This window comes from Dermacentor andersoni, chromosome 5, assembly GCF_023375885.2.
Source record: "Dermacentor andersoni chromosome 5, qqDerAnde1_hic_scaffold, whole genome shotgun sequence".
NCBI lineage: Eukaryota > Metazoa > Arthropoda > Arachnida > Ixodida > Ixodidae > Dermacentor > Dermacentor andersoni.
Genome location: NC_092818.1, coordinates 22,836,502 through 22,844,915, shown reverse-complemented (window position 1 = coordinate 22,844,915; position 8,414 = coordinate 22,836,502).

The following is an 8,414-nucleotide window of genomic DNA, read 5'->3' as shown; positions in this document are numbered from 1 at the left end:
TAAATACGTTGATAATAAATATCTCAATTGAAAGTAAAAGACACATACACCAATGAATTCCGTTTTCTTTTTCAACCCTTCTTTGTTATATTCTTATTTTTCATACTGAATGCTATTTTTTAACCTTCGCTTATTTTTGTTTCTTTATTTATTATTTCATCACCTAAGTGTCTATAGCTTTATGATCGCTGTGATATACGGCCAGTGGCCCTGTGGCCACACTCGAAAGGTTCTTGGCCAGTGTGAGGACTGTACACGACTGATGACGCGTCGAGGGCTCAATGATGTTTGACAAACCTTTCCAAGAGAAATTCCACGGACCACTTTCCGCCTGGTCGAGACACGTCTATGTTGATATCGCCCACAATTACGATGCGAGTGGAGTCGCTAGGTGCGACTCAAGCAAAGGTGCATACGTTTGGCGTTTGCGGTGCGATCTTCGTCCGTATCACGTACCGCCCGCCGTCGCCGCGCTCACTGACGCTTCTGTTCACGGCGGTGTTCTTTGTAGGCGCCCTGTTCTTCCGCCGTCCACACCGCACGCGGCCTATCCATTGCCCGGTTGGAAGGGAACAGACGTAAGATTACGTGGTTTGCCTACAGAGCCCGTGACGTCAAACCGCAATTCTTACTAAACAGTGTCTATTACGGTGTCACTTTTTTTTATTGCGATAATTTTTTATCTCATTACATCTTCACGCTTCACGCGATTAAACGCAGCTGGAGCCCACCCGGCGACATGCCCTTGCTTTATGCTACAGGTATTTAAGATCTGGGGTGGCCGCCATCTCTTTTGCCTAAGCAGACAAACCGCCATAACCGAGCGTACAACAGATGATGAGCAAAACGAGAGCAAGGTTAAAGCGAGATCCAACATTTCGACAAGTGGACTTCTCTTTTTCAAGCGACACACATATGCTGTCCTCGGCACAGAATATATAGGTAGGGTTCTTCTAAAGGGAGGAAGGGGTAGGGCGGGTGGGCGAGGCAACGAGTGAGGGTGCGTTAGCAGAGAGGGTATACAATTGAAAAGAAAGGTGTCCTGTTGAACGTCGCTGGAGGAATGTGAGGGAGCGCCGTGCCATACATTCAGCTGTCAGAGTTCGCGATGGCATCGCAGCCGGTAGCGCTATCTTGGTCCCGAACGCTAATCTAATCATTGTTCAGGGTGTATATTCTAAATGTAAAACAGCGTTCTAAAACTACGAGCACTAACAAAAGATAGACGTGACATGCGCTGAGTTCCATTTACATACACAATGCGACTTGACCAGCCCGCATAAGTTGCTGCACTTCAAGGGTCTGTACAGTGAAAATCAGCCAAGCAGCTCTTGCATGTTTCTCTCCTTTAATTCGTTTTGCGAAATAACCTGACAAGATACAACAGGGCAAAAAATAGACATGGCACTTCTCTGTGTTTACCCTTTCTTTCGTGCAGAAATAATCTTGTTTCTTTCTTTGTTAACTTGAAACTAAGTATGTCCTCTAAAAGTTATTTTGTAGATAATTATCATCGTCTTTCCAGCCAAAAACTTCCGTTTTTTCGCTGATTTGGGTCCTAGCAAAGACATGGCCGTCTTCTCCAAGCGTATATTCCCCTCACACAAAGCCTGCAGCACTTTCTTTCGTGGTTATTGGAATCGGTTGTGCCTTTTTGTTCAGTAATGTTCGCAGATTATTTTGCTGATTTATCCGGCATACCCGTCCTGTCGTAACCGCAGTCCGTGGTGGCCACTGTTACCACCGCGCTGATCATTGAAATGGAAGGGACAGCCACGAAGGAAACGCAGTCGAACAAAAAATAAAATAAAAATAAAAACATGTTCCAGGCACCATCAAACGGTGCCGGATGTAGCAGGCCCTAATCGTCGCAGCGCAGGGAGCTTGAGCAATCCGCCGCTGCGGTAAGACGGCAATGGTCGAAGCCTGGCCTCCGACGCAACGAAAGAACATCGCTACCAGCGCTGTTCTCTCCATTACGATAAGTAGGAATACCTTTGCTGATTTTACGCGGCATGTGAGCGTTGATGATTTAGCCGTAGGAATGACTTTCTTGCATTTATCGTTCAGAATACTCACATGTAGAATTATTATATGAAGCTTGTAGTTATACAATAACGCTAGATCCACACGCATTATTGCAATATAAATGGTGCGAAGCTCATGTGAGCTAGCAACGCCGCGGTAACAGAGGAAGCGAGCGCAGACTCGTCGCCTGCAGCAGTTAGCTGTCGTCGTCGCGAAGACGTAGTCGACGTATTATGCTTGTCGCGGGAAGAAATGTAACGAGAGGCGCGACACAGGCAAGTACGACACATGTCAAAGAAATCTAAGGCTTCATAGGTCTCGTGTCAAGAGGGAGATGAACCCAGCGCCAAAATTGCCTATTCTGGCGTATACCCATGGACAGATGCTTAGTGAACCGAGATGTCTACTGGAACAGACAGCAGTCAGCGACAAATTGTCTATTCCTTTACATACCCAGGGGCACAATATCTATATATATATATACAACCCCATATATATCCGGTGAAAAAACCACGACGAATGCCTACCACTCGTGAAGAGGCTAACAAAGCTTCGGCTTGAAATGTTTCGGAAGGTGAATATATATTAGTGAATATACACGGGCCTGAAATGTGTTGTAATGTCGAGATTATAGGCACGCTGGGATAAATGCACTTTAGGTGCAAGCAGCGTGCCTGGCAGGAAGGCCTGATAATGTCTCGTCTCCAGAGGAGGCCATGCGATGTCTCTCCAATCGGAGGTATGTCGCGTGAGCGACGTTATTGCTCCTCTCTGGTAAATGTTCGCTGTTCTGGCATCATTTTCTACGTGCTTCTGTCTTGGGCAGCGAATAAAATTACATGGCCGCGTTTCTTCGTCAAACCATCGTCGCCTGCGCAAGCTTTCGCGCCGTGCCACAAAAAGAAATCTATTTTATGGAGCTAGTAAACAGACATCCATTTGGCGCGTTAGGCTAACCTATCCCGCGAGGAACCATTAGCACCCCGCCACTGGCAAGGGCAAACATTTCTGCCGGTCCTGTTCTTGATAAGCGAGCGGACTGCCTGCCAGTTGCCATGACAACAAGACCATTTTCTTTCTTTCTAGTTTGCACTGGTATGGTTGCGCCGTCATCGCGCCGTATGACGCTGCGATCATTGGTATGTTCTAGAGTTTCATCCAAATATTAGAGCGAACTGTGGCACCAGTGTCTGCGTGAGATGCAAGCAGGGTAGTTCAACCACCACGAGAGAGAGAGACTCTTTATTAGAAAAACAGAGAATTTTGCCGGCGCGGATACAAACGCTGGAACGCTACTCTGTATAGGGATATGATTAAAATATTCCAGAGGAGAGTGGGAGAAAAAGAGAATAAGAATAAATATGAAATGAGAAAGTGGACCGGATACTAATATTTACAGGTGACATTGCCGGTAAGTTTAGGCTTTTGTATATGAAATGTTGTATATGGAATACCTACTAGATGCACTACCTTAAAGTTTTCGTTTTGATTTTAACCGTTTTGTGACATTGCAAACGGATCATTTTCAAGAAAGCCTACCGTTATAATTATTTAAATAAACATTATCAAAATTATTCGACAGCAGCATTCGAACGCTGAAGCTTTAGCACAGATGCCCGATATTGGAACCAGTGATTTTCTGCGTTCTCCTACAACCATTCTCTTTATTTCCAGCTTCGCTACAAGCCTAAATAGATGTTTGTGATCACAGATCGCAATCGTTTTATATGTGTTCAACATATAGCAGTACAGCATCGTCACCTGTAGCTGTTAGTGGTCGGCGTGCCAGGAAGAAGACGATAAATATAACACGTTATGTGTATAAGACGAATGGCTGTGACGAAGATGTGGTGACAATGTTCGATGCTTTAGCACGTCAAACCACGGATGCATGTGCAAGCGGAACCACTGCAATAAACAGCGATTATGCATGTTCATGGAGTGTTATTGCTTTCACGTTAAAAAAGTAAAAAAAAGAACTAATATTTTGGCCAATGGAGGCAGATAAAGCGTGACAACCAAGTCACAAGTACCTCTTCAGCCACAAGCACGAAGATCAGGCAAATCCATGCACTAACTCGTGCTGTTATCGCCTGCCTGTGTTCTGCATGTGACGTCACTACGCATAGCTGGGCGACGCTACGTACGCCAAGCTGCGCCAAGCTACATTACCACGTGATGTCCCCCAAAGTGTATGTTATCGGCCATCGCAGTAAACATGGGCTATTTCCCTTTTGCAACCCAGTGCCGCATAACTATCATTCCCAGGGTGGTTGAAAGATCGCAGCGCCAGAGTTAACTTTAGTAATTACTGTAAAAAGCTCTGCAAGTGTGTATAAGAACAATAGGCCTGGAAGCGTCCGCGACGGTAGTCGTTGTGAGGTGTGCGCACCTAAAAAGTAATATACATTACGTGGCCACAGCTATATGCTTCCCGGGTAATTACAGGTCGTGATGCGGTGTAACATAATTATACTCTCCATCACATTGGAACGAAAATCGGGTTAAAATAATTTATAAATGCGTAAGAATACCTATAAATTGGGTTAGTTGGTGTGTATTCATTTTGCTTGCGCTAAGTAGTGTAAGACGCAATGGGGACGGAACGAAACACTGGTCATGAAGCGAACACGACGTGATCACAGGGGAGCGTAAACTACCAACTGGTTTATTGTCAGATCATACCACAGTCTATAAAGAACACACCAACGCATTGCGACTGCTTGAACTGTGGCCATAGCAGATCTCAGATCGCATTATCACGTATCTGTTTGTTATTATTCTATTAATACATTGTGTGTATGTGTGCATTCCTCGCGTGAGTGATTTCAGCTTTGGTCAGCATGACTGAAGGCGTACTCGTGCAGTTGCGGTTTTCTTGTTCTATGTTTAAGGCTTCCCGGATTTCCCTGGTCATTTTATCATTTTCGTGAGCGACGACTGTCGTCTTGTCAAAGTAAGCTGTGCATTTGCACATTCTACGAGGATTGGTCAGATTGCTGGACGCGGCTATTTTTTCGCATGCGTAACTATGTTCTCTAAGCATGTCGTTCAGACATCGTCCCGTCTCTCCCACGTATACCTTGCCGCATTTAAGCGGAATCTTGTAAACCAGATTACTTTTGCAAGCTACGTATTTTTGCGCGTGCTTTACGCTACACGTTCACTGCACGTTTTCGCTGTCTGAGTTCACTTTTTTGCACATACCTGTTAACATGATCGGTGCTGGAAAGAACACTGTTACGTCGTGGGACAAGTTGTGGACATAAGGCAGAATACCAGCTCGCTTATGTTTGTCCTTAATATTTTGTCACCTTTTCTCGGCTGTGTGGTTTGAGTTGCCATTTGCTCCCCCTTTGCACTATGAGGTTGTCAGGATGTTGTCAGGATGTTATAACACAGGACAAGACCGTCAAGACGGTTGAAGGTCGCGTCAACGTATACGGATGGGCAACACCCCTCTCCATGAGGGGTGGGTTTTTACAAGGAGTGAAATATATAGTGCATGTATTTCTTGAAATGACGAAGACGGGAGTGGTTCACAGCGTCAGTGGCCAGGTGCTTGCAGTCGAGTGCTGTTCATATCAGCGTCAGATTCGGGTGCGCAGGCAGCGTTTGAATGGCTTACATGTTGCAGCGATCGATGAGCATGTGTAATGATGGAGCAGGCAAGAGGTGAGTGGAAAAACTGCACACACAAAAACATACGAATGTTTCATGTAACATTCCGGATAAAGTTTCGGGGGCAAGTTACTTCTCATGTAATTCAAAATGCAGTGAGCTTGATTTACAATGTCTGTTAAGAGACATGAGAAACCGAGATTGGACGCCTACATGCTTTTACGATGATGCAACCGACACCTCAAATTCGAAGATTAGGTATCTCTGCCCCGCGTAGGCGAGTCACCCTGGAAAGAAAACAAGCGGTTTTTTTTTTACCATTTACTCGCGTTAGCCATCTTTGGCACATAATTTCTACGGTATGCAAGTCTGCCTGAAGGATAGCGTTATGGTAAGAGCTATGCAATGGGCGATACAAAACAGAATCGACAGCGAAAATCTAACACCACAATAAATGTCATGAGGAAGATTCTTAATGTTTATTACCAAAATTTGGGGCCCGAGGAAGTGCCTGGGAAATGCGGGACATAACAGGTGGTAAAGATGAAAAACTGTCGATAACTTGCACAAAGTATTGTAATAAGGATTTCCTTTCGCTATCTCCTGCCATCCGATTCTTGGCCTATCCCCCTTAGTGGGTGCGAGCCATCACTGAGCTTAATCATCATTATCAACTACCTCCTGCCTTTATTTTTGAAAAAGAGGCATAAACAATAAAAAATAAGAGGATAAAGTTCAGAGGGGAGAGTTTGAGAAGCAGTCTATTATGTGAAACTGTTGAAAGCTTAATCAAGTTCTAAAAAAACGATCACCAATGAGAATTTTTAGATCAATACTGAAATAATGTCATTAATAACTAGCATAAGTTGGGTATCGCAGGACTAGTCATTTAAGAGGCCATGTTGCCGGGGCTGAAATAAAATAATAGATCCTAAGGACTGCGTAATATTACTATAAATACAGGTTCCATTTAGTTAGACAATACACCGGTGAAAGAAATACAATTTTCATGCGCACGTTGTAATACCGCTGGTCTGATGCCATCATGGTCATTTCATCGTCTTCCCTCTAGATTCGTCATTCGACTCTTGTGATGTGGTTATCGCCACGCTTCTTACATCGACCTAGAGTCACAAGTTCTCTTATACCTTAGGCCACTACTTATGTGCTCATGGATGTGACACAATCGCCATCATTGTATTGTCGTCATTCCATCTTCGTCATCCGACTCTCGTCATGTCGTCGTCGCCACGAAGTCCTCGTCACGTATCTTGAAGGGGCAGCACAAGATGATGAAAACAGAAGGCAGGAACACACTGGAGAGCGCTGAGTTCCTGCATTCTGTCTTTGTCATCTTGTGCTGCCCCTTCAAGATGCTCAACCAGTACTAACTCGGCCAAATGTCGATGCTCGTCACACAGTCTTCATCATGTCATCGTCTCCATACCCTCAGCGTAAGATTACTCTCCTCATGGCACCATCGCCATTGCATTGCCGTCACACACTGATAGTCATGCATTCATTGTCATGCCGTTGTGGTGATACCATCGCGGTCGTTACATTTTAATCAACCTAACTTCGTCACCCGACTCTCATCATGCCGCCTCAACACACAGCTTCCGTGATACTATCGTGGTCATGCCGCGGTCATCGCTCTGTCGTCTTACCAACGTCATCACTTCCCAAACGTCATATGATTGTGGTCATACAAATGTAGCACAGTACTACATGCCACAATGCTTTGTTCACAAAAGACGAGGACACGACCACCACGCTGACCGCGCGCGAGCAGTGGAATCGGCGGAATCAGGCTTCCGCCCGACTGAGTGGGCTCGGCTAGAAATATAATTTGTTGACACTAGGTAGCATCGTGTGTCTGGTTTTCTTCGCCCACACATTGGTGACTCCGACATTCGCGTCATCGCTCTCAGCTCCAGGTGCCTCAGCCGCTCCTCTGGGCTTACCGCCTCAAGGAGCTCTAGCCCAGCTGTCTTCGCAGTCCGCCTTGCATTAAGTCAGCCATGGCGTCGGATTCTCTCGATCAAGTACTGCCTTCAGCGCCAATATACCCGCGATCCCGAGGTCTCCGCTCTCAAGCGCCCGGAGTTCTAGTCGTTAGACTCGGAACTTTGGTTCACTACTATCGAATGCTTGTTTCGTCCCACGGCATCAGTTTGCAGCGGACCATGTTCGACCACGTCGTTGGAGCCCTTCCACCTACCACTGCTACGATTGTTCGCAATGTTCTACGCTACCCATTCGTCGACCAGCCCTACGACCACCTTACGGCGGCGCTCACACAGCGCACCACTGAAATGGAGCAGCATCCATTACAGCAACTGGAGGACCTCGGCGACCGCAAACTTACCGACTTATTGCGTCTAATGCAAAACTTGCCTGGAGACCTGGCTCGTTCAAGTGACAGCGCACTTCTCCGAGAACATTTCCTGTGGCGCCTTCCGCATCAGGTGCGCATGATCCTGACCCCGTCTTCATTCATGACGTTGTAATCTCTCGCCCAGTTGGGCGACAAGATTATGGATGTCGGTTTCCCCTCCGAGGCCACAGTTCATCGCCTTTTGACCCTCCGTTCGAAGGCACAACCATTGGCGACAGCTACGCGCGACTCCTCCAAGCTAATGAGGAGCTTAAACGGCAAGTAGCGCGACTGACAGCTGAGGTCGCTGATATCCGAACACGCTACTCGCGTTCTTCGTCATGGCCTCGGCGTCTCAGCCCCGATCACTCTGAACGCCGTTGTCCTC